Source organism: Cyanistes caeruleus, chromosome Z, assembly GCF_971803275.1.
Source record: "Cyanistes caeruleus chromosome Z, bCyaCae1.hap1.1, whole genome shotgun sequence".
Taxonomy (NCBI): Eukaryota; Metazoa; Chordata; class Aves; order Passeriformes; family Paridae; genus Cyanistes; species Cyanistes caeruleus.
In genome coordinates this window covers 58,644,578-58,672,523 of record NC_141732.1, presented here as the reverse complement: position 1 = coordinate 58,672,523, position 27,946 = coordinate 58,644,578, and the positions used below count along the sequence as shown (strand labels likewise).

At 39.0% G+C, this 27,946-nt stretch overlaps 1 long non-coding RNA gene across 1 annotated transcript; it reads left to right on the top strand.

The window, feature by feature from the left end:
* The first annotated feature begins 55 nt into the window (after positions 1-55).
* Positions 56-27,529, top strand: LOC111941446 (uncharacterized). The gene is made up of 5 exons (XR_015280906.1): positions 56-187; positions 23,377-23,442; positions 25,533-25,619; positions 25,735-25,845; positions 26,282-27,529. It is a non-coding gene; the product is annotated as an uncharacterized LOC111941446 (long non-coding RNA).
* Positions 27,530-27,946: the final 417 nt, after the last annotated feature.

The following is a 27,946-nucleotide window of genomic DNA, read 5'->3' as shown; positions in this document are numbered from 1 at the left end:
CGGAGCCTCGCGCCCCGGCCGTGCCTTGAAGCCGCCACGCTCGCTCTCCCTGGGTGGGCGTGGCAGGGAGACGCCCCGCCCTTCGCCTCGGAACCCAGCCGTTCGAACGCCCCCGCGCTGCGCCGTGCGGAGGGGCCGCTAGGGGGCGGTGCGACGGAGGCTCTGTGGGAACGGCGCGGCGGGGGCGGTGAGAGAGAGGCGGCGCGGGGCGGGAATGGTTCAGTGGCTGTTGTGTGCGCCAATTCTGACTGGGGATTGAAGCAAAATACTTGAAAGATTAGTTGTCAGGAGTGCCTAGCGGCACGCCGTGCAGCAGCAGTTTGCATTCCTGGTTAATTTGCAAAAGAGTGCAGCTCTTGTGATGAGTCCTGACGACAATGAACCATGCTCCGAAGTAGCTGCTTTGGGGCAGTTGCGTACTGAAGGAAATTGCACAGACGTGGCCTTTTGTGCTCACATTGGCCAGCCTCTGGGAATTTTCAGTGACTGCAGTGCTTTCCCAGGTTGCCAATTTTATTGCAAACCACATAGGCTTCTCTGAGTTTGGACAGACAGCTCTCACAATCTTGTCTGAAAGGAATGATCAGTCAGTCCCCTGTGATTCTGAGCTCAAGGGAAGCTCTTTCCTGGTGTCCTTTGGAACATCCCGTTTCTTCTCATGTACAAATGAACAAAAATACTTTGTACTGAAACAAACTCAAAATATTTGCATCAAAAATAAAATTAGTGGACTATATGCATTGGCCCATATGGCGGGTTGACCTTGGCTGGATGCCACTTTACCAGTCCCCCTTTTCAGCTTTTTTCTCCCCTGATAAAAAGAGAAAAAGTAAGATAGAAAACAACCAGTATGTTGAGATAAGGTGTTTTCTCTGAAGCAAAAGCAAAAGGATGCATGCAAGCTAAGGAAAAAAATAATTATTCTCTACTTACCAGCAGCAACTGATGTCTGGCCATTTTCTGAGAAGCAGGGCTTCAGCACTTGTAACTGTTGCGTCTTCTGTTTTCCCTTGCATAAGGATGACACCAGATTATACAAATCCCATAATCTGCTAGCAGTATTAATTATTAGTATCAAACAGCTCACTGTAGGGATGGACAAGGACTGCAGGAGCTTGCATAATAAAACCATCCACATCAATCATGGGCAGAGAATGGGAGATGTATTCTCTCACTGTCTCCACAAGACAGCTCCCCCAGTATGCCAAAGCCATCAATATAAGGGCAAAGCACAGAGTCATTGTTTGTATTGACATGTCCCCAAACTTGGCAAAATAAATATATAAGAAGCTGACAAACTTAGTGTCCTACAGGGGAGCTTGCTACTTAATAACCACTATAATTACAAAAAAACTGCCATTGTATCTCCCCACACTGAGAGCCAAAAAGAACGGTGGCGGGTTGACCTTGGCCGGATGCCAGGTAGCCACCAACTACTTCATTACTCCCTCTCCTCAGCTGGACAGGGGACAGAGTAGGATGGAAGACAATGTGTGGGTTGAGAGCAATTTACTAAAGCAAAAGAGAAAGGTTGTATGCACACAAGCTAAGGAAAAAACCCCAAGATTTTATTCACTACATCACATCAGCAAGTGATGTCAGGCCACTTAATGGGAAGCACGATTTCAGTACAAGTAACCTTTGCTCTGTTAGCCAAACATAAATAACTAATTCCCCCTCCTTCCTCCTTTTTCTAGCTTTTACATCTTTTATGTTTTATGTTATTTATATATCCTATGGTATGAAACACCCCTTTGGTCTGTTTGGGTCAGCTGGCCTATTTATGCACCTTCCAAGACCTTGCTCACCCCCAGCCTACTGATGGGGGGGCAGGATATTGGGAAGATGGCACTGGTGCTGTGCCAGTGCTGTACAGCAGAAGGCAAACACTGGTGTGTTATCAACACCTCTGTAGCTACTGGTGCAAAGCACAGCACTGTGAGGGCTGCTGTAAGGAAAATAAACTTCTTCTCAGCTGGACCAAATACAGCCCATCAGTGATATTGTTGTCCTGTGCCAAATTAGAGGAAGCACCAATGAAATAGAAAAATTTCATTGGAATTTGCCAGGAAAGCCAGAGTGAGTCACAACCTTTTTCTAAAGTTACTGTATTGACTGGCATCCTGTCCTTGGAGGCTGAAGTATTTGAGAAGGGCCTCTGGCAGTCCAAACATTCTCTGGACATTAACCAAACAACCTCATGTGAGCAGGATAATGGCAGTTATGTCTGAAAGTCCTAGCTGTTAGAAAAAAGGAGGGAATTATGGCTCCGCATCCCAAAGATGGACCATGTCTCTGTTCTTAAGGTTAAGGGTGACATATTCTGTACACCTTGTATTGCAGCATTCTTTACTATTACTGTAAATGGAAGCGTCCGATCAAAGTATCTGTGAAATGATGTGAAAAAGATTTGATTACGTCCCATCTAGAAGTGGCCAAGCAAGCAATTAAAGAATACATTGGTAGAGAAAATACAGTTCCTCTCTGTTAAGTATTCAGGGTGGTGGTGGAGTCTACCACTGTGGAGACATTCAAAACTCACCCAGATGTGTTGCTTTTCACCTGCTGTAGGTGACCACCTTGGCAGGGGGGGTGTGCCTAGATGACCTCCAGAAATCCTTCCAACCCTAACTGTTCTGTGATTATGTTATTCTGCTGAACAAAATCATTAGAGACGAATGTAATCAGCAGGCCAGTTTTGTCTTTCTAATGTGTGAAAGAAAAAACAGTGAAGATACAGCAATATATCTGCCTACATCTCCAGGCTTAAGAAAATTTAACATGGATTAATATTTAAATATTTATTATTTAAAAAATAATATTTTTCTTCTGACAAAGAATAAGAGTCCCAGTATTTCAGGTACATTTGTGTAGAAGCTATGGTCTTCTGTTTGTTCTCAGACTGCAGAGGGGCAAACTGGTATGATTTAAAACAAGAACTAGGTAAATGTAACATTTAGGAGCTGGCTAAAAACTAGTCTGAAATCACTTGGCTATAATCAAGTTTCTGATACCCCTCTTTTTGGGCACAGCAAACCAATACCATCAGCTCTCAACAGCTGTCATACTTTGCTAAAATTGTACCACTACATAAAGGGATCTGCAAGAAAATAACAACCTTTTGAAATTACATTATCAACAAGTATTGAGTAGCCTTCATAGTTGTTTCTGCACTGGGGGAATAATTCTTCATTCATAAAAATATAGAGTAGTCTTTTCAGATGTTAGTGAATTGTTTTTAAGTGTGATTAAAGGAAATACATCACTGATTGTTCCTGAATAAACCTGCAAAAAATTAAAATCACATTTTAAAAGACCTGGATTGCCTTCTGTTTGTGGTGGTGTGTACTGAACTGTTCATCACTAAAAGTAAGTGGGTTAGATAGCACTCAATCACCTGAGTTGTTGATTCTCATGTCTTAAAAAGATGAAATGTTTGCAGCAACTGAAAGTACCACTGGCAAGTGTCTCTGAAAAAAACTCAGAGCTTTGTGGAGGGAAGGGAATTGCTGCCATGCTGCTGCTGAGGGCATGGCACTTCAGCACACAGGGATCTTACCACTATCATGGAAGCTGCATGCCTGAAAGGCCTGGTTACTTTACCAAGAGGGCTGTTGGAAGTGGCAAAACAAGCTGGCTTATTATGTTTGTAGAGATGAAGCTTTTTGAGGGTGTGTTGGTTTTGCATGGCCTGGTTTTTGCTAGCAGGGGAGCACAAAGCTGGCTTGTGTAAGAAACTGCTAGAAGCTTCCACCATGTCTGGTGGAGCTCTGATGACTCTGAGGATGGACGTGCTGCTGGCCATGCCTGGGCCAATTAGAAATGATGGTAGTGCCTCTACAATAGCAGATTTAAGAAGAAAATTAAAACAAAGTGGGCACAGGTTCTCTCCTAGCCTGAGAAGAGGAGGAGGTGAGAACATGTGAGGGGAACAACATGGAGACACCAAGGTCAGTGGAGAAGGAGGAGAGGAGGTGCTCCCGGTGCTGGAGCCAAGATTCCTCTGCAGGCTGTGGTGAGACCATGGTGAAGCAGCTGTGCCCCTGCAGCCCATGGGGATCCACAGGGGATGCAGAGATCCACCCGCAGCCCCTGGGGAAGGTGCCCGTGCCAGAGAGGGTGGATGCCTGGAGGAGGCTGTGGTCCTGTGGAAGACTCGATGGAGAGAGGGGGCCCTGCTTCCAGGCTGGAGCAGCCTGTCCTTGGAGGGCTGCACCCCATGGAAGAGTGACACACACTGCAGCAGTTTTGGGAGGACTGCTGCTCATGAGATTGGAAGGCAGAGAACTGTGTCCCATGGGAGGCACCCCGTGGTCTCAGAGGGGAAGGACTCCTCTCCCTGAGCAGTGGAAGAAAACCTCAGTGATGAACGGACCAAAACCCCCAGGCCCTGTCTCCCTGCACTGTTGGTGGGAAAGGAGGGAGGGACTGGGGGGAAAAAATGTTCTTTAAGGGGTTATTTTAGTTCTCATTATTCTTCTCTGATTTTGTTAGCAATAAATTCACCTTCTACCCCTAAGGTGAGCCTGTTTTGCCCTTGGAGTGTTTCCTCCTGGTCTTTATCTCAACTCGCGATTTCTCTCTCCTCTGCCCAGCTGTGGCAGGGCAGGGTGGGCGAGCAGCTCTCGTGGCTGCCTGGTGTTCGGCCAGTGTCAAACCATGACAAAGGGCCACAAGAGTCCTGTCACTAGTGAGCTGAAATGCAAAGTTAGGAATTCAACTGATGTCCTATTTCTTTGTAAGAAGTGGGTCAAGTGCCAGACAGTTTTAAGGTAGGCAGTACTTTGAGTCATTGCTATCCCCAGGCAGTCTCCAAGCAGTGATATTTAATAAAATCTTGGACTAGTAATCCAGCAAAGAGTAGGTTTGCTGGATTTCCAAGAGTTTCCGCTTTTTCTGCCTAGCAGTATCATTTTCCTGAGCCTCTGTTTGCTGGTTCTATCAGTGTGATCTCAGTTCAGGCTGGTGTTGGAAGAACAGGGAAACCACAGAATCCAAATCTGGCAGAAAGGTGACCTGCCTAGGCAGATCCATACATAATAAATGCAGAACTGAACAGGTGATGGGATGAAATCGTATGGAACTGCACATATACATTTACTGGCACATGTGTGAGGTAGATTAGTAATTGCCAGGTGTAGAAGGTTTGAAAACCTGAACCCTTGCAAAGTGATCTCACCTGATGCTGCCTAAATTATCTTTTGCATGTTGATGTTGTGGACAGGAATAGAAATATTCCTATAAGCGTTTATTCAAGCATTCCAGCACCTAGTCTGTGACTCCTGCAGCATGCTGCAGGCTGAACTGAAATTACACCCATCTGGATCTGAAGCCTTGAGCACCTCGGCTATAAAGTAACTTTAGTACAAAATGTTCGTGAGAAGCCAGGCCTCCTCTGGGAAGCCTGGTTTAAAGTGTGATCAACTCCAACTACCTGCTGTGGAAAAGTGATTTCTGCCTGCATACAACACTATAGAGTCTCAGTTAACCAGTTAACTCAGTGGAATTTCTTTTGGCAAGTGAGATGAAAGGGGGAGGTAATTCAATAGTGTGCTTCAAAGAACTGTAGCATCAGGACTATGTTTAGGTGTCCTGAAATTGCTGTGAAGTATTATGCTTAACATAGCTATGCTGGACATGCATTTTTAGTAGTTTTCTGTTGATAGTATAATTCAAATTTTAGTGTGGGCAAGCCAAATAGCAATATCTATTTCTTGGTTGCTGGAGTCCTTCTTTAATTCTGGCAAAAGTTTGAATATTGTTTCTGTGATTCTGTTTGTGTGAAGTGAGACAAGAAACTGGTTGCATACAAACGCTTTTGGCTTTGTGATGCCTTAGTAGCAATGAAACAGCCACCCAAAAGCATACTTTCTAATAATAGTTGTATCTGCATTTGAGATTCTGGAAGTGCCCGTCCCTAACAGCTTTGATAGAAAACAATTCAGGTAGTTTCCAAAGACAAGGAATTACATTGTACAGCAGAACCAGTAAAGCCACAGTGCATGTGATAGCTCATCCATTTTATGGAGGACAACTGTATACTTTTGGGTATTTATGCTGGCTCTAACCTGAAGAACATTTTGCAACCAAGTATTATTGCAGTTGTAGAATGCATGGAGTTTTTACTGTATGATAAGCTTTACAAATGTGTGATGAACTGAACGTGTAATGTAATCTTCTGCTTACTGCTGAGAGGGTACAGTAGTTTAAGTATAAATCAATTCCTTTCCTTTAAAAGAATGGTTCATGAAAGTTAATCTCCCTTCTAGTCAAATAAATAAGTACTCTGGCAAGGTCAGTTTGTCTGTTCAAATAAAATGCAGAATCTTTTAATATAATGTTGATAATACTTAAGAATTCCTCTTTGTAAGATCAGATGATGCAAAACCCAAAGTACCAACTTAAACATATAACTCTTTCTTACTGTAAGTAATGAGAATTTTGTTAAATTACATTAAATATATCAGTAGTCTTTGTGATAAATAGAAAACATTTTCCAGCAAGAGAGAAAATTGGAACAAAATTTCTTGGAAGCTGGATGATTTGGGGGTGGTGCTTCTTGCAGCTCTTTTAGTGGTTTACAAAGCAATTTGTCAACTTGTTTGTTTAGCAGAAACATTATTCTTACATGGGCTATGCAAGTACACAGTGATAAGGAAAATTATCCTGATGACAGAAAGAACAATTTAGAACTTTGATAAATACAAGATTTTCTCTGAATTTTTTGTTTGTTTGTTTTAGGTATAGAAATGCAAGAATTATTTCTGGCATTAGAGGAAATACTTTTTGTCATGCTTAGTATCTCATTATGAAAAAAAATATAGTTTTATCAAAACATTTTCCAAAAGTCTTTTTTCCTTTGAGGACAAGAATGAAAACTGCAGTCATAAGTCACTCCTGAGAAATCTCAAAGTATTTCTCTACAAAGAAGATGCCCTTGGCTATGAATATAGTGTATTGATCTCTGCAGCAATATCTAGACTGTAGTGGAGTGTTGAAAGAGATTACTCAAGGAAAGAGGAAGCAATATGTTTAGCCACATCTACAATTCAACTCAATCAAGAACACTTGGAACTAGGAAGGGTAGCCACAAGCCACAGAATAACCATCAAGTTACAACAGATTAAATACCTACACAAATCTTAAAAATGGAAAGTATAGCTCCTCTGGAAGTTAATATAATCTGCCTTCTGGTTAATCAGTGGAATGTATGACAAGCAAACAGTTCAGATGCTTTGAAGGTGTCATCTCTATCCCTGATACAATGATAGAGAGATCAGTCTCTGCCTGCAAGATCATACCAAGCCTGTGCTAAAATTATTTGAATGTATGGAAAAAGATTTATCTGAAGAATTCTGGATTATCTTTTGGATTAAAAGAGTGCATTCAAGACCACTTATCTTTTGACCTCTGTATTGAGCTTATACAGTGTTTGGTAGTGGGAGCACTGCAGGGATTGACCTCAGTTAGAAGCTTACCCTGTGTCTGATGGTGCAAGTGCTAGGTCACTCCAAGATAGACTTAGACCAAGGCTAAGCCCATCACAGACAGTGGCAGCACCTCTGGGATATGTATTCAAGAAGAGGAATAAAACTGTGCAATAGCCCAATAGTTCCAAGAGAGGCGTATGAAGATGAAAGAGAAAAAGCTCTGCAGACACCAAGGCCAGTGAAGAAGAAGGGGCAAGAGGTGCTCCAGGCATTGGAGAAGAGATTCTTCTGCACCCTGCGGTGAGGACCACAGTGAGACAGCTGTGACACTATCTCCCATGGAGATCCATTGTGTATCAGAGATCCACCTACCTCCTGTGGGGGATCCCATGCTGGATCATGTGGATGCCCAAAAGAGGCTGTAACCCCATGGGAAAACCACATTGGAGCAGGTTCTGGATGAACCTATAGACCCATGGACAGAGGAGCCCACACTGGAGCACATTTGCTGGCAGGACTTGTGTCACCATGGGAGGGTCAAGGATCCATGGAGAACCCAGTGATTCCTGAAGTATTGCACCCAGTGGGAGGGAACTGCACCGGGGCAGTTCACGATCTGCAGGCTGTGTGAGTGACTAATATTAGAGAAGTTCACGAAGGACTGTCTCACATGGGAGGGACCCCCACACTGGAGCAGGGGAAGAGTGTGCGGAGGAAGTGGCAAAGCAGTATGTGTCAAACTGACTGCAGACCCATTCCCTGTTCCCCTGTGGTGCTGAGGGGTAGGAGGTAGAAAACAAAATGGAACCTAATAATTAGAGACAGGTGAGGGGAAGATGTCTTCAGTTTTGTTCTTATTTCTTATTTCCTTCTATCTTTTGATTGACAATCTATTAAATTAATCTCCCCAAGCTGAGTCTGTTTTACCTATGATGGCAATGGGTAGTGATCTTTCCCTGTCTATACCTTGATGTACAGGTCTTTCATCATGTTTTATTCCCCTCTATTAAGGTGAAGAGGGGCAGTGATAGAGCAGCTGTGGTGGCCACCTGGCATCTAAGATCAACCCACTGCAACTTCTTATCTTTCTCATGTGTAATCCATGGCATATCCCATAAATGTTTAAGCTGTTTTTCCTTTGGTGTCAGGGAGGAAAATTGAGTACTGATAAGTCACTTGGACTTCCAGTACAATTCCAGGCAATCCGACCTATGCAAGATTCTGCAGGGTTTATGTCATTGAATATATGTTGGCTGAGATGAGCCTAACATACTATTGTAAGCACAGCCAATGTGAGCCTTGGGTCACAGTTTGGATTGTAAAATTTCTAAATACTTTTCTCTAAAAGTATTCTCTTCTTGGCTAAAAGGCCAGGAATATACTGATTAATACTGAGTATTATAATATACACGAATATACTTTGTAATGGACCTAAATGGCTCAATTACATGATTATGATGACATGATTATGGGGTAAGTGTGGCATTTCTAGGTAATACTCGAGAGGTCTTAGCTCAAACCTGGTAAATTTAATTTATTAACATGACAAAAAACTGCACTGATCCAAGAGAGGATCAGGATTTTTTTGCAGTGTTTGTGACTTCAATGCTATCTTACCAGATAAGGAATTTGATATCAGTCAAGGCAATGCCTTCAAGAAATGACAGGGAATTTGTCTTTTGCTGCTCCATTCATCTTTATTGCTTTTTAAATTTTGTTTACAATTCTAAGAAGTATCAATTATAAATTGTGATTTGTATTTATAAGACTACCCCCCCCCCCCCAAAATATTACAACACGTATCATTCTGCCCAGCTTTTGTACAAGTCAGGGAAGACCATGCATAATTAGTGATCTTTATTATTTGTTCACCCTGTCAAGGATGTCCAATACCTTCTAAGTTACTTGCTAGGCTCACCAGAGAAACCAGAGTACCTCCAGCCTGTATGTAATGTCCCTGCTATTTCAGCTTCACTCTTCTAAATGTCCAACATGCTTCTCTTAAAGCTACCTTGTATAAGTCTGTGCAGGGATCAGTCATAGCTCTGACTGTAGTACAGACATACTTAAAGCCTTTGAGGAGGAACATCTTAGAGAACTTGGATTTGGTTACCACAAGAGCAGCAGAGTAAGCTAAAAAACAGGCAGAGCTGGGACAGAAGCTAAAACAGAAAGTAAGTACCAGTACTAACAGATTTTAGAACATAAAAAAGACTAGAATTCCACGATACTTACTGAACACAACTATATTCCTAGGCATTTGGAAATTTTATCATCTTGTAAAACACAAGTTAGCAGGCTAGAGTAAAGTTTAAACCTTACCAGCTTTTCAGCAGAAATAGCTGCTGGTAGCAGTAATAGTTTGGCAGATTTATGTTCCAGCATTTTGGGATCCAGTGAGATTAGAGACAGTTGAAGACAGAGGACAACTTGCTGGGCAAAGAAATACCCATGAATGAGAAACTCTTGCAACAAAATTCTCCAGATTACTGTAGGAACACTCCATACAACAGCACAAATTTATGTTATGGAGGGAAGGGTCACAGCAATTCTGCTGGTGTTGCAGTCAAGACTTCCTCCCGAGTTTTCATATCAAAGCATGTCAAGATGAGACACCTACATCTAGGAGATCTAAGGTGCTTTCTTCTATGGAGCAGTAGAAGGCCTGACATTTAACTTGGCTTACCAAAGACATTCTCATCCTGATTAAACTTTTCTGGAGAAGTATTGGATAGCATCAGCTGCTGTCTGTAGAGATAGCTACACCCACAGCTGCTACATACTTGAGTCTGATCCAGTTACACAGTACGGAAGAAACAGATGGTATCTTCATCTGGTTCCATCTTCAGATAAATTGCCATGTGATCCTACTGCATGCACTGAGGAAAGCAGAAGAGTCCTGCTAAAAAGAAGTACAGATCTGCTGAGGAGCTTCCATGCTTCCCAACAGATGGATAAAATCCCTCCTCAAAATCAGATGATTAGATTTTGAAAAGTAATAAAATGAGAGAGATCATACAGACCTATAATTTGTGATTTAAATGTAAGTGGTGAAGGAGGGAGAGGAGTCTTGATCAGTGGCCTGAATAATGTTCAGAATTTGTAGAGGGTGGTTGTTTCTTTGAGTCTTTATTACTTTGTTACTTTCTTAATAATACATGGTAAATACATGATCTGAAAGTAAATGAATTTGGAAATAGTAAGAAGCTTCATTTTTAGGAATAAATATTTTTCCCCTCAAGCAGTATCTCAAACTCTGCACAAAAATTCACCTTCTGATTGTGGGCCCTTCAGAAGAGAAACAATGTCCATATCATTACTTTATAAAGTAAATGAAACATGGCCTTTTAAATTGAAATTAGAAGATTACCTATATAAGATGTTATGTTACTGTTCCCTAGCCCATTTAATAAGTCTTTCTATTTTCAGTTCTTACATTTATGCCTCAGGCAAACAGTTTAGTTCTATGAGCAATAGAATATTCAAAGCTATTTCTTACAGATTTATGTTCTGTATCCTCAATTCAATATCCTAACTCATCCAGCACTCCCCAGGGTGCCATCCCCTCTGGGTAAGCATAGGTATGTGCTATGACTCACCTAGAGCTATGTTAATACAGATACATGTGTCTTAGATGGTCAGTCAGCTGATACAAAGCATAAGCTCTGACTGTAAATATTTATGTAAATGGATTTTTAATTTTTTTTTTTTAAAATAGAAAACAATTATTTACCCACTGACAGTTCATCAGTGGAACCAGACAACCTCTTGAGGTCTTATCCAATCCAAATAATTTTATGACTCAATTTGTTAAAATTAATTTAACTTTGAATTCTTTAGCACTTAGACTCATCCAATATGAATTATTTTGCAATTCAAGTGAAAGAATTGGCCAGCCCATTCGAGTATTATTAGGTGTGGAGAGGAAGGGCACAGAGTAATGGTTGGTGATTGTGTAAGCCTTGTTTTCTCAGATAACCAGCAGTGGGGTGGAAGACTCTCGTTTTGGTGTTGCTAGCTCAGGCTCTGCATTTCATATTACCAAAGCTTACTTTCATCATCTGTTTAGTAAATTTTCTTCATACCTGACATTACTAAAATGAAACCTAATGACTCTATAAGTTATTACACATTCTAACACTCACCAGTTTGCTTTTAATATAATCTAGCATACATATTTTAACATGATATAGCATACCTAAAAAAATTACATAAAAAAAATTTATTATAATATTGTATATTTGCATAATGACTGTGATCTTCCTTTTTCATGGAAACTGGTCATCCACTGGAATAGCTTTTATTAAAGATTTGTCATGTGCTTGTCATTAACTACCAGCCGACACCTTTTCCAGCCAGTCTTTATTCCTAGAATTACATCATATGACAAACACATCACAACATACTTTGCTGTTGATGCAAGATCTAAAGAATTCAGAGCTGTTATTAAAGTTCCTGTTGCTAATTTCTTGTCATCATACCACAGCAAATCTTTTATGTTTAATTGTATCAAAGCTATATTCTCTATGTTTATTCATTTTGGAGATATTCAGGTTGTTATAACCATAGCTATAGAAAAATGAGACTAACAACTGTTAAAATGAGTGAGATATGCCTTTTATTAGACAAATGTAGGAGAAGAAAAAGTTGTTTTTTAAAAATATTCTTGACTTACACAATCAGTAGCTGTTAAATTCTATTACTTTCCCTTTACACTGTCTACAGAAGTAGTACAGACTTTGATTTTATCTCATTACATACTTTTCTATTTGTTGAATACTAAAATATTATTTATTTTGCTTTGTAATTCCTTGTTCGTTTAGCAATAGAGAAAACTCATTTATGTATTGCATTAATCACACTGCTTATTTAAAATATTGCTAGTTCCTCTGCAATTAACTTCATTTTTGTAGTGGCTTCCTGTTTTCCATAAGACTTGATGGACTTTAACCTATTCTGTATTTTAATAATTTTCAAAGTTTGAATCCATTTGCTGTCAGAAATGGACCAATTGAAGGACTTCACCAGTTGCAACTAATTCGAGTCAGCTGCACTGCATTGTTATTTTATTGAATATGTCAGGGGAGTTTAAACAACTTGAATCAGAAATTTCTATCACCTCATCTTTTGTTTACCTTTGCTCTAGTGAGATACTGATCATTTCTTTCTGGGAACCAATGTTTCCCTGGTGATCTCATCACTAACAGCTGACTCCCCATTTGATGCTTCTGTTTAGCACCCTTCATTTTAATTTCACAAATTGCAATTGGAATTTTTCTGAGTAATCAGAATGCTACCAAATCTATTTTATATGGCAATGAAACTTATTTTTTACTGAAAGGTGTTATTTTTAAGTTGTGCAAGTTCAGAATCTTCAATGTTATTTCCCTCAATGAAAGTTTACCTTCAGTGTGGTTTATTTGTAATTCATTATTACATCTATTTAAGTGTGAGTCTCCACAATCCCTCAAATCTTCATTGTTACTACACTAATATTTTACAGAAATTACGTGCTTACCTTCACTACTCTGGATTGTCTCGCTGACTTGAAAGGAGTATCATCTATTCCAAGTGCTATGGCAAATATTCCTGCTATTTCTTCTGTCATGTTTGCAGTCTTAGTGGGCACTACAAAGCAGGGGAAGAGATCTGGGAAAAGGCTGGTACTGAAAAGGCAACCTGCAACTGGGTCAGAGGTGATTGTAACATACCTCTTCTGTTAAACAGCTATCAAGCACTTAGCTCTAGTGCAATTTGACCACAGCTTTTAAGTGGCTGCTTGAGCACAACTTACATATTGCTACTTTTATTGCAAGATCAGAAACTATGCCTGAAAGTATCTGTAGAACATCTATTCTCTCAGAATTTAATCCACTGCAAATAACTCACTCCTTTCCAGATAACTCACCAGAAGCCCCTGCCATCTCTTTCCTGATGTGTCCAACAACAGAGATTTCTCAGTCTTGTAAGGTAAACTATTATGCCACTGTGTTTTCTTTGTGATATGGGATGATGTTTCCTTGTGTGTGACTCATTTACCTTCTGCTGTTTCAATAGTGGGTGAAGTGCTTTGGGTCTATATTTGGCTGGAGTCTGTGATAGGGAATAGTAAATTGAGAGAATGGGATCCTTGGAGCTCAACATGTATAGAGAGTCTTTCCAAGGAAAGTGTCTACACAAAAGACAGCCTAGACAGGTATGTGAAAGGATTGGAGATGCTGCATTGGCTGCTGAGGCCAAAAGGGAGGGGTAGAGCTGTAGTGTAACAATTATACCTTAGCTGTACATCAGAATCTTGAAGGCAAAAATATGAACAACCTGGTATTAAAAGGCCCTCAGGCTTCATTTTGTATTGTCTCAGGTTTATATAATCAAAAGTGAAGACTGAGTTTTATGATAAAGGACTGCCTTTCACTTCAGGATATCAGATATCAAGATTGGAGCAGCTTCTTGCCTAGGGAGAGCTGACATGGTTGAGGTTCCTAAGGCAGTAAGAGCAGGGGGATAACCCAGGGATTGGCAGCTAAACTATGAAAGGAAGAGTACTAGGATGAAGGTATAATGAAGATACAATGTCACAGTTATAGAGTCCTCTCTGAGGGATGGAGACATGATAGTGGCATCCTGTACTAATTACAAACTTTAAGCCTGCTTTACTGCAACAAATGAGTCAGGAGGGTCAAAGGTATTTATTTATATGACCCACTGCACATACTAAGTAATTAACATTTGGCCATTCAGAGACACCCAAACATCTGTCAACAAGCACCCACACCTAAAAAACCCAGCCAAACCCCAGAAGTTTAAACCTTTATTAGCCACAAATGAAACAAAGCCGGGAAAGCAGTTGAGGGAGATTTTAACCACATTTCTAACTTCCTTTCTCCATAGCTACAGTAATGGCTGTTAATTTTGTTTTGTATTTTATAATAACAGAAACGGTTGTATTTGGCAGAGTTTTAGGTGGTATTAAAGATGGTAGATGGAGAAGTAGCTGGACTTGATTACTTTTGTGGTAAAGGCCTGAATCTGCCTCCTCAATGATGAATTAGGAGATGCAATCACAAAGCTGGAAAAGGAGGGGAAAAAGCCAAGTTAGAAAATATATCTTCTCTTTCTGCTTTGACTTTCATTTACAGCATTGTTGTTAGAGCAGACACAGTGACTTCAAGATTTGGCTTTTACGAGCACTGAGCTGTTCAAAAGCATTGTTTTACTCCGTCTGTTTTAGACTTGCATCAGTACTGCCAAAAATAGTTATCTAGCCAGCTAAGACATAAGCTGAAGACATAGCAAGTAGACCAGAATGAAGAAGATGTTGGGGAATAAAAGAGGCACTGGTAAAAAGATGTGATGGCAGGAATGCAAGTTGTCTTCCAGCAGCTGCATTTGCTGAAGCTGGAGGAAGAGTCAGTATCATGCGCACACAAGGTACTGCTCTAGTCAGGGTGTTTCTTGGGACAAAGAAAAGAAGACCCAGAGCGGACACAGTAGATGTACTTGTTTGCCATACAGTCGTTCCATGGTGCTTGGACAGGTACCTGGAGATCTATCTAGCTTTAATCTTCTCTGACTTGTGTAGCTTGCACTGTTTGACAGTCTACTGAACACTGAAATTTCCTAACTATTATTTTCCTGTCTGAGCTTCTCTCAGAGCAAATGCCTTTGGATATCAGATAATCAGATAATCTGAGCTGCTATTCCTATTACAGTTTGGTTCCATTACTATTATTATTCATTATTACTATTTGAATACCATGATTTGCCATGCCACTGGCTGTTTTTCTTTAAAGAACAAACAATTACAGTTTTATTTGAGCTGGAACGGATACAGGGTAAACATCAACTGGCCCTTATTGTCTTCCTTACCTTGAGGGGAAACATTAATTTATAACACAGTTGTAGAATGGTTTGGGTTGGAAAGGACCTTCAAAGCCATGTAGTTCCAACCTCCTTCTGCTGTGGACACAGACAATTTCCTCTAGACCAGGTTTCTTGAAATTGCATTCAACTTTGGCTTAAACATTGAAAGGGATGAGGAATCTACAACTTCTCTGGGAAACCTGTTCCAGTGCCTCACTAGTCTGGCTGTAAAACGAAACAACAAACAAAGATGTTCTTTTTTGTTGTATCTCTTCTAGGACTAAATGATGTCTCTACCTTCCTTTTTCCCCCCAGTGTTCAAAATAGTCGCTCTGTCTGAACTTCCAGGCAGGATGTCAATCCCTGCATTTCTCTTAATCACATGCACTCTTCTCTTACATTTAATATATTTAATTTCTCATCCTGCAATGTACTAAGTAGTTCCAATCAGATTGATTGTATATCTTTTTCATACCAACTGACCTGGATATTTGTACTTTGAACAACTTGAGACATGTTTCAGTTCAGCAGGCCAGGGCTCCCTTAGTGGGAGGCTCAGCCTCTTCACTCTATTGGGTTTGTAGGAAAAGCCAGATGATTTGGTATAAAAATATTTTTTAAAAAAAGAAAGCCAAAGATTTTTTTCAATTTTGTAAATTTTTTTTTCTTTCGTCTGGAATAGAAGATATTTCAGTGACATTACATAGAAATGCAATGAAAATGGGTTTTGTGCTTTTTGTTTCTTTTTTTCTCACAGGTCAGAGGAAAATATTTTTGTTTCATTTTGAAAATGAAAATTTTGGAATCTTTTAAAGAATATAAACATTACTGGGCAGTTTCAAACTCATTTTGCTGGAACAGTATGACTGGTAAAGTGCAAAGAAGCAACGGAAGCTCTTATGCCTTCGATGTAGAAGACAAAGGGTTTTGGGGACCCAAGAGGAATAAATTGGTGCTTAGCTATCTGTTAGTGACTGTTTTGTAATTAGGATTTCTACTGCCATGAAAGAAGCAGTTTCTCAAATTTAGATACCTGAATACATTTTAGCACTTGTGAACTCTATCAATAAGAGCAGCAGCTGCAGCCTGGAGGGAAATGGAAGGTAAAGTTGTAGAGGAGCAGGAGACTGCTGGGTGGGAGTCTGTAGTGACTGGGTTTGTTGGTCACAGATTGGTGGCTCAGAAAAGTGCTGCAAATAATTTTAGCAGACTGTAGTCAATGATGGAGGTGTGAAACAAGTTAAGAAAAAAGAACGTTGAGAAATGGATACTCTGTGATACAAATGTGTTTTCATGATCTCTACAGTTGTGAAACATAGGAGAGGTCACAGTAAATGTGAAAGAGATGTAGAACACAAAAGCTTTCAGGGGCTGCAGTAAGAGATAAATAGTTTGTTTTGTTCCTTTTTTCTGTTCTAATTTGCCTGCTTTTCTTCTCTTCCTAATTTAGTTACTATTTTCTTCTTTGCTGTCTATCTCCATCATTTGTCACTTGGCCTCCTTTGAGTGCCCCAATTAAAATCTAACTACACTTTTGGATTGAAAAAAATATTTTCCCTAGTACATTTTCCTTAGACAATGTAATATGGCTTGAAATGTTTTTAGTATATGACAAAATTTAATTGAAATGTTGACCCTATGTATTAGTAGTTTCAAGTTGTCTTCCCACTGGCTTCTGAATATATACATCACAGAGGTCATTTATTTTCTCATCTTCTTCCTTCAAAAATAACTAACATTTAAATCAAAGCAATAGTTTCTGTGCCTTTATCTTTGATCAGCTCTTTTCTGCATGCTTTTTACTTCAATTTTCTTCCATTTTGCAACTGCCACTGCTCATGACAGTGGTTGGTTTTAATTTATACTTACAATTCAGAGTTCCCATGAGATATTTTGATTCTAATATGGAATCATCTTTGTGAAAGGGCATAATTTAAATCTTCTGCAAGCTCTTGCAATTACAACAGGGAGGAAAGTAATATTTTGAGTATATTCCAGTATTTATCAAGTACATAACTTTGGGCTTCCATCAGAGTAGTGTTTGGAGCAGCACAGATACTCTGAAATACAGTATAATACATCTGTTAGATCACTTCTTTCTTATCTTTAACCTTCACACAGTTTGGTTTGTTTGTTTATTTGTTTGCTTTTAAAGGAAATCAAGAAAATTCTGCAATTCATTTGTAGTACATATATGGTATAGTTTCTTTTCCAATATAGTAATTTCAGTCAGTAACAGCTTCTACCATTCTCATTAACACTGTCAGGATGTGCATTCGGTTTGCTTTCTGGTAACCAAGGTGAGGGAGGAGCAGGTGAGACTAAAACATCATGCTGGAGGTAGTAATTTGGCTGCTACAGAAGGCAACAAGATCTGTTTAAATAAAAACTGAATTACAACCTAGTTTTTATTCAATGGTTTTATATAAACATAAAGTACAGACATAGCATTGTGCAACTTTCATAAATCAAGTAGATGAAAGCATTCTGTATTTCAATTTCAAAAACAAACACCTAAACCCCAGATATTAAACTAGTTGCAGATACATTTCAGATAATTTTCTGATTTTAGTTCCACTTCTTGTACAGCTTCCTGAATTTTCAGCTTAAATACTGTTTCACCATTTTGGCATGAATATTTCATCAGTTTGGAAAGTATTTCAGGGTATTTCCACTAAAAGAAGAAAATAAAGATGCAGCAAGGTGTTTTATGATGCAATTCAGGGATTTTAGAGAGGTTGAGCATATTTCTCTGAGTATATTTGAACACAAGTAACAGAAGCCAATTTTTCTTTTCTCAGTTCCCAGACTTTTTCAGCACAGAAAGCCCAAAAGCTGCTTGGATTTTGTTCACAGTCCTGTTCCTGCCACTCTTCTGCTGGCTGTATCTTGCCTTTTTTTGCCTACTTGTTTGTCTGTGTCTGCAGAGATTTCCTTCACTGGTATGTTTGTTAAAAACACATGTAAAAAACACGTGTGTGAATGACTACACACGCTCACATACATTGTTCTGCATACAAATCAATCTGATGTATCTGAGCCATTTTCCACCCTTGGGGAGATCTCATGGGACCCTACAGTTCAGCAGCTGCCCCACCATGAGTGGCTTAGTCCTTATGTGACAGATTTGCTGCTATTTTAGCCATTGCTGAGCAACAGGGTCCCTCCAAATTGTTTCCCGAAATAGGCTGCATGGAAGATAATTGTTGTGCCAGCAGCTTCATCAAAGGAATTGCCCACAGATCAAAGACTCATTCACTGGGAACTTAACTGATGGAGAACTACAGAATATTCCTTATGGCAGAGTACAGAATATTTCTTACGTTAGGAAAGCAAGTAGAACACAGGGTTTGAGTTCTACTACTAAGCTTTCTCTTCAGTGAGCACTGGATTGCCTAAATAAATGCCTCATATTTGAATGACCTTTTATACTAAAAATTTCAGGTCAGCTTTTCTAATTTTTACCATTATGTGTCTAGTGCATTTGATTGTTTTCATTACGTAATTCTGAAATTTTATTGGACATCAGGCAGATAGTGCTTAAGGATAGATTAGGATCCAGGCTGCCCATGTGCTACCAGTTTACAGAGATATTTCAATGGTGACAGTGTGTTGAGACCAAGTGCGGCGTTGCCTTAAAGCTTGCTGCAGGTAGTTCAGCTTTGATAGACTCTCCCCATGGTTCAAGTTTTCAAGAGTGAAAATTTACTCTATTAGTTTTTCAATTTTGTTTTCTGCTGGAATTTTAAAGGGCTGTTTTGTAGGTTCTTCTTTTCTGGAACCCTTTTCTGCCAGCCTTTATTTATGACACACATTTGAATTGTGTATAGGGAAGTTTCCTTCCTTAAGATAGAACACTCCTTATGGCTGGATTTATGTTTTCCTCTGGCTCTCGTATGAAGAAGTATTTTTGTCACTGAATGTTATAAGATAGCTTGAAACTGCTTAGACAAGCAGTTATTTAACTATTTTATTTCCAGAGATTTAGCAGTAAATATAAAATGCATACTAATCCTTGAAGCATGTCTTCTTTTTGGTTATGAGCTCTATTTAAGTCATACCAGTAAAGTAATCTCTTCTCTTGTGATGTTACTTACCATGGAAAAGGCAAATTCATACTTTCCATGTAATGCTATTTTCTATCATGGGTAGGGATCTTGTATTTTATGTATTTATTCACTTATATATATTTTTTTTAGAATTTACATTTTAGCTTTCTGCAAGGTAATGAGCAGTCAGTTTTAAAATTTTAGATCAGATATGCCTAGGTAATATATATTCTTTTATTTTGTTTTTTTCAAGGTTCTGTCTTTGAATGCCGCTAAAAAAATGCATTATAGTGTTCTGCTTATTTTTATCAAAACCAGAAACCTCTGAGGCAGTGAGGGATTCATTTTATGCCCTGTATCACAAATTCGTGTTGTCACTGTTGATATGACAACATGATGACATGAAGTTTAGATTGATATTAAGAAAAAGTTTCTTCATCAACAGGGCTGTCAAGCATTGGAACTGCCCAGATTTCCCAGGGAAGTGTCAGAGTCACCATCCCTAGAGGTTTTTGAAAGATGTGTAGATGTGGTACTTAGGGACATGGTTTATTGGTGGGCTTGGCAGTGCTGGGTTAACAGTTGGACTCAATGATCTTAAGGGTCTTTTCCAGCCTAAATGATTCTACAATTTCCAGGGTGTGTTTATCTAGATTGTTATTTAGGACAAGATTAGTCTGACATATTAGTGTGTGTGGGAAATGAGAAAGAGTTTTGGATTGCCTTTGTTGGCCCCAGCTGTTACTACCAGTAGAGTGAGTAGAGTATGTGTGAGCAGATGGAAGTGAAGCAGTGGAAGGGGCAAAGCTGCTACTATAATGTACTGCAAACCTCCTGTAGGGTCACTGCTTTCTATCACAACATACTTCTCTGACAGAGGTGGTGCTCAAGTATTAGCTCTACCCTGGTGACATGCCAGGTTATGTCACAGTAAAATAGCATACTTGTGAGAATGTCTTTTTTTTCCCAGAGTGCAAGATAGTGAAAGAGAAAAATCAGAGTATTATGCTCTCTGATGATATGATTCTTTTGGTGGAAATATTATCTACCTACTGCTTTTATTGTGTAGGTTGTGTCAGGATCAGAACTGTCCTTTTCCTGCTGGAAAAAGAGCTCCTCAGAAACTAAAATGGAAAGAAGTTTTTTTCAAGTGGTAAGAGAAATTTTCCATTGGTGGCATCTGGTCCATGCTTCCCTAGCAAAGTAAACTGTGCTATGCACAAATCTTGGTTATGTTGATGTAATGCCTCCAGGGTTTTGACCTGTCCCCAGCAGACAAGAGTGGCATTTACATGAAGAGTTCCAGCTACCTCTGTCCTTTGGTCTGTTCCACTTCACACTGTGGCATAACCCTCATGTCTGTTCTGTCCTTTTAATGGGAATAATGATGAAGATGGGCTGGGTCACTATAGCAGCCCTTTACTGACTATAAATTTCTATACAAGGGCAATTTTTATGTAAAAAGGGATTCTTCCTGGAATGATACAAACCCAGATGTTGCAATGGCAGAGAAACATATGCTAGTGAGGAATGAGACAGCACTGTGGATTATCATAATTTGTTTTCCAGTGGAAACTAGTGGAAACACTAGTACTCTCAAAAACAAAAATTAAATGCTGAGATACATGAGTCAACTCAATGGAGAATTAGGATATTATTGGCACTGGCTCTGTAGTCATTGTACTGTGGAACAGAAGGGTGCAGGCATGTGATGACAAACGACTAAGGAACAAAATTTCCTAGCTGGACTATGGTACTTCCTTGTAGGGAGTATTGTCTGGTTCTCCCACCAAACTTGGGGGATTCAGAATTGTTTCCATCATTCCAGCTTCAGAATGATTATTTAATTGTGGAAGAGTCTTAAAATGGATCATTCTGACAGGATGTTTCAGCTGATAGAGATGGCCTTAGAACATACTCAGTTTCCTAAAGTAAAATTGAAACCATTTAATTTTGATTGGAAAGTTTGACTGTATCTTAGGACACACAACATGAAAAAACCCCAACAAACACCTAGGTACTTACTTTAAACTTTTTCTGCAGTGTTTTAAAATATATTTGCTACATTTTCTGAAGTTTTTTAAATATTCAGTCAGGATCAGCAACAGGCACTACTGCAAAAGACAGCAAAACAGCTCTGCATTCACTTACAGAACTCCCAGTGCTTCAAGGCTATTTGTACAGGCAGATATTTGTGCCAGCAGTAAGATTCTTGCAGGACTGTGCCCTCAGACAAGAAGTAATACATCAAACAGAATAAAAAGAACCTGTGAAACATAAATGATCTTGCCATACATTTGTTTCTATTGTTAATATAGATGAGGATGTTTATAGCATCTAAAGGACTACATTTTTGGCTTCAACACAACAAGCTGTTTTATGTATGAGCTGTATGTAATTACACTGAAAACAAACTTTGCTTCAAGAACATTTTTGGCTCCACTGTGCAATAACACAAAGGGCCTTTGTTATGCTCTCATCAGTGTTATTTATGGATTGCAAAGGACTTACTAAAGGACAGTTTCATCTGATGGTATTCATCCACTGACCCAAATTTTGATGTAGTGACTTATATTCATATTAATCATAATTACTAATATGATCAACCAGACAAAGATTTCTGAAACTAGAAATGGGATTTCTCTATAGATTGAGACCTGGAACAGCAGTACAGAATAGTGTTTCAGATCCAAGGCTTTGAATGTGCCAGGATGGAAAATGCAACAAAAGGCTTTGCATAATTCACATCAATTATAATCATCTTCACTTGAATTGAAAATTAAGCTCTTGGTCTCTTAAAGAGGGGAGGAAAAAAAAAGTTGCAGAGAGGGAGCTAAGTGGATCTTGGGAAAAGGAATCCCAGAGCAAAGTGGATTTGTGAATATCTGCCAGAAGCTCCTGCAGGACATTATGGAGCTAGGTAAGGGCACTGTGCATTCCTCTGGCTTTCCAAAACTGTCATTACATTAAAGGATTACTTTTAGAAATCCTACTTTGTCCAGGTTTTTCCTGCCTGACCTGCAAGACTTGGGAAGCATTCAGTGACAACTTTCTGTTCTTCTTCAAACTCAGTGTGACTACAGGCAAGCTCTTTAAGGCCATAGTCAGACCGCTTGCTGTCAGTACAAATCTTTGATTTTGCAACATCTGTGGCATCTACATATACGAGTGTGCCACTCAGCAATTCAGAGCACTATATATACAAGACTGGAAGATCCAGCTTCCAGAAGCACTAGTGGACAAAGTATTTATGCTAGTGAAGTAAACTTACATGAGCCAGTCTGAATGCTGACCCTGTTCATTCTTTTGCTTTGGCCTCCCAGATGCAAAATAGATGGTCAGTGTTTTTTTACCTCACTGTGTTCCTGTAAAATTAAAGACTTTAAAAGTATATGAATCACTGAGATATTGCAAGAAGGGATGTTATATAAATGTAATCTAATTATATAAGCTTCTTCAAAAGAATTACACTTTCATTACCATAGCCTTCTGCTGCGTCCCTGTTGTTTATTCATACTATTAGTCGTCGTAGAGACTAGATATTATTTCAGATGATGAATCCCAGTCCTATTTTCTTTGTTTAATGAACAATTTTTTTGGGTCATGCACACTGTTGGGTCACATTGATTTAATCCATAGTTGCAAACACTGTGTGCTTCTAAACATCAGGGCCAGTTTCCTGAAATGCTAATTTTCTCTACTGTAGCATCTTTCCTCTTGGAATTTCCCAGATCTACTGTAACCTATAGTTAACATTTAACTTGACGTTTGTTGTCACCCTACAGAAATGGCAACAGACATTGTTTGGATAGAAGGAGGTACTTGTAAACTCAGGAAATAAGCAGAACAAATTGGCATTATCATCAAGACACTGTTTACAAACTATTCTTTGGCATCAGGCTGCTCTTTAGTATTGACCAAATAGGTAGCTATAAAAATTAAATGTTAATTTACTCTTAACCAGCAGGAGTAGATTATGAGCAGGTTCTCCTTGTTTTGCTTGTTCAAGGACGTTGTTCTGTTGTTTCCTTTAGAAACCGCTGAGGGGCAGCAGGTTTTCACATGGAAACGGCCTTTCAAGTGTAAGGAAAGCTGGAGCTGTGAGTATTATACATTTGATTATTTTAATGAATTCCATGCATCAGCTCACTGAAGGTTATAACAAAAGTTTTACTGTGTGCTCCTGTAAATGAATGTGATTTTTTCTTGTTTATGAAATCTTGATGTAGTTTTTCTCCATGAGTAAAAAAAAACCTGAACAATGTCCTACAAGTGTCTGCACAGCCCTGTTTATGGCTGTAGGGTGCCTTTAAGACTGAATTAATGGGTAAGTCTGTCACAGGCACAGCACACATTTTGGCGCTACTTTTAGAAAGGAGGCCAGGATATAGGACAAAAGAATGAGAAGAGCTTTGATTTATTAGTTAGATTTATTACAATTAACCAACTGACTAATGGATTAGGCTATGTTACTCAGAAATCTCTGTGTGCTTCAGTACATAACTATCCAGACATCCTAATAAAACAGCTCTTGTTCTATTCAGACTATTAAGCTTGTGCCATGAACAAAGACATAGTAAAGACATATCCAGCAATGAATGCAGTACATTCTTGCTTCTAGTACCTCTGCTTTAACTACCTTATATTACTGTCTCTTGGCTTTGATCCTGGCTACCCAGATGTGCTGCAGGGACTCACACCAGCCCACAGGTCTGGAGTGAAGCATTTTGGTGTGTCAGCATTGGATGCTCACCTGTGTGGTCTGCCCAATTGTCAGCAACTCAAGGGAATAGTGATTTAGGTCCATGATCTTTTCCACATATAACAGTGAGAACAGAATAGCTAATCAGGTTGGCAGAGGAATTCTGCATAGCTTATGCATGAAGATTTGAACCAAGGGACGAAGCCTTTTCCAGACAAATGATTTTCTTCATGCACTTTGAAAAATGCTAGCAATTACTATTTGGACATACACCTATGTCCTTTCTGTCCTCAGCTGAGGACAACTTCCAGACACAGCTTTTCTGTAATAAGCCAGGGTACTCTAAGCTAAGTATTCTGGTAAAAATTACAGGTAAAAATCAAAAGTCTGACTTGCTATGCTGTTACACCTTGAGCAGTTTGTAACAACTCTGTCAAGCATAGAAGTAAAGCATGAACAGAATCTTTAATTTAATTCTTTACATTCACACTCCTATGCAGCTATTTTTCCACAGACTAGCACAACAAAACTGATAAGCTATTTTAATCTTCTAGCTAGAGGTAACTGGAGTACAGGCTGCCCTGGCCATGCTCTCACACCTTTGCAATGTTTTATATTCCCACACGTGGGAAGAAGCTGATAGGTAAGAGTCAGGTGTATTATTATGATACACAAAGATTGCTTCATTCCTAGGCAAAACAGCTAATCCTGTTTGTGCCCCTTTGTGCCTCGGTATCACTGTGAACTGAATGGAGCATGTACAGCTCCAGGTCTGAAAAAAAAATCCACAGCAAATTGTCTTTCAGGTCAGTGGTGCAAATACTAATTAACTTTAAGAGTCCTGTCTGCCTAGAAGAACCAGCAGAACCAGTCACATTAAACATAGGTGTAGCAGTATGAAAGAATGGTGGAATAACAATGATTTGTCTGAGACAATAATCCTCATATGAATAGAAGCATTAGGAAAAGCAGTAGAAGATTTAAAGAATATAGCAACAGTTTGCTGTTCAGTTATGGGACAGTCTTGCCAACATAATTGAAAGAAACCTTTCAAGGTCTTCCCTTGCAGAAAGCAGCAGCTGTAGAAGACATGGCTCTTCATGCCTATCACAGCTAAATTCTGCCTGGTTGTGTGGTAGATGCAGTGCTGTACAACTTTTATATCGCATACAGTGCCTCTTTGCCTCTGTCCTGTCCCTGTTCCAACCTTTCTGTCCTTTGTCCCACTTTCTATAATTTAAAATGCTTGTCTACGCTGTATGAAATTTGATTTTCTTTTTTTTTAAGATGAGAGCAGACTTGGCCATTTTCAAAGAACAGAGGAAGTAAAATAAGACTAAAATATTGAACAACTGGAGACTTAATTAGCTTTTACAGTTCTTGTAAAGAAGACACTTCCTTGTTAAGTAGGAAATACAGTTGTAATTAAGGCTGTTCTGAAGTTAAATTGGAATTAACAGCTCTTCTGGTTTCTGTCCGTGTATGCAGATCTGAAAAGCCATTAGAGGGCTGCTCCCGAGTGCTGTCGGCGTGCACAGAGCCATCTGGAGGCAGTGTTCGCACAGGTTGCTTCAGGTCTGTGCTTGTAAAGTAGAATTTTCCTGAGATTTCATCATACAGAAAATATCTGAGAAAACATTATATACTGGGAAGCATGAATTATTTTTTTAAAAAGCCTTTGCCTTCATAGGATACATCTTTGATTTTCCATGGATTTGTAATACTGTGATGCTCCTGTGAAGCACTTTTTTAGAAAAACCTTTGTAGGAAGAGCCAGCAGAAAGAACATGCAAAATTTCAGGTATGGGGAAGAAAAACACTGCTGCTTAACCTTAAGTATGGTGGTATTTCTTCTTGTTTTTCCTCTTGCATAGAACTGACCTATTTTTTGGTTTTTGTTTGTTTGATTGGTTGATTGATTGACTGAATATAAATAAAAACAGGACATGGAACTTCCTTCCCATGTTACACTTGATCAGTTTCTTCAACTGAACAGAAACAATAACATGCAAATGTTTGCAAATCACTGCTACAAAACACTCTTGAACCACTCAGTGACAACTGGTAATGCTTGTAAAGCTTAATTTGATTGATGCATGTTTGTTGTTGCTTTGTTGATTCTGAGATAAGTCATACTTCTTCCTATGCCAAACAAACACTTATCAATCTGATTTGAAATTCATACTCTCCACTCTGATTGCATCAAGTCCTATTACCCAAATTTGTTTTTCTTTCAGATATACAACTTTACTAGACACAGAAGCTCTGAGGTGTAGCTGACCAAAATATATGGAGAGTCCAGATTCCTAATGTTGGGATGTAACTGATTGCTGTTTGTCTCAGGAGTTGTACATGAAGTAGTTCACACCACTGACAAAATTCATTATCATGAATTTCATAAAATTTATGTCAAAATACCATCTATCTGAATAAAGTGGAACATAAGAAAAAGTTAACAAAGAACTTTGTAATGAAGCAAGCTGCTGAAATAATGTATTTTATCATAATATTCTGGCTGTCCTATTTCACTGGTGTCTATACGTAATTTAATGCAGGATTAAAGTAGATTTATTTATGTTCAATATTTTATTAAGTCAGTGGAGCAGAACAAGACAAATACATTAATCCACTTCTTTCAATGTTTAGATTTAAAAAATATCACTGAACCTGCCATTGCATTTGGGAATGCAATGCTGAAAGATAAGGCGGAGCCACAAACTGCTTTAGGAAGAAATTTGTGGTACCTGAAGATGCCAGATTTAGTAGGATTCTCAGGAAACTTTATTTTCAAAAGAAAAAGGTGGGGGGAAAATCTGTGTTTTTTGCAAAAATCTGTGGGTTTTGTTGCTAACTCCCAATATTCCTTCTTTACAACACCCTCCTTGCAATACTTACACGGTACGTGGTTTACAGATAAATCAGACCACAACCTGACCATTACACAGGCAGGTTTTTAGGCCACTTTTTGTACAAAATTCTTGGAAATTTCAGAGCTGACTTAAATATGTAGCCATCTCCTCATGTGTAGTGCAGACAGCTAGTAGCTTCTGAAGTTTATGGTTTATTCGGGTCCCTCTTGTCCTGACATTCAGTGTTGTAAGATTTATTCTTTAGATTTTAGAAAAGTCACAGGCTTTAGATTTTCACTTCTGGATCTGAACTTCTAAGGTTCAGATCACTTCTGCTCACAGGTAAAAAACCACAGAAGATAGGAAGCTCTGGATAAAGATCTGATGGAAGTAATTTCTGGTAATACGATGAATCACATAAGTAAGTGGTATGTCTGGGTATATGATGAATCACAGACTCAGAGGGAAGAATGAATGAACAGGGTCTGTTTGATTGAGAGAGAAGGAATGTACGTAAATCTTCAAATGTATAACAGATTTTAGCAAAGGAAGAAATTCTTCATGTCTTCATGTCTCTAATGAGCTGTAAAGAAATAATGGAGGAAAAAAAAAAATAAAACAGAAAGAATAAATTCCATCAAGGAATATTAAAATAGCAAAATTTTGTTATGAGAGAAATAACGACACATGATCCTTGTGGGTCCCTTCCAACTCTAAATATTTTGTGTTTTTGTAATTGGAGACACTGAACTAACCTGGCATTGTCATGGAAGGTACATCATCAGATTTATTTCCAAGCAGCTTAAGCAAACACCTTATCCTACAAATAAGTGATCCTTAGGGTACTAAATACAGGAGCTAGCCTTCTAAAGCACCTGTCACTTCTATTTAAGTTTTCAGGCAGGCTTTCTAGGGAAACAAATTTCCTAGGACTGTGCTGTTGGCCTTTCTTATTTCTTCAACAAGTCTTGTAATTAACCATTAGAAACATATGGAAATCTAAGAGTTTCCTTATGCCTAAGATGCTACACAGAAAGAAATGGGAAAGAAAGA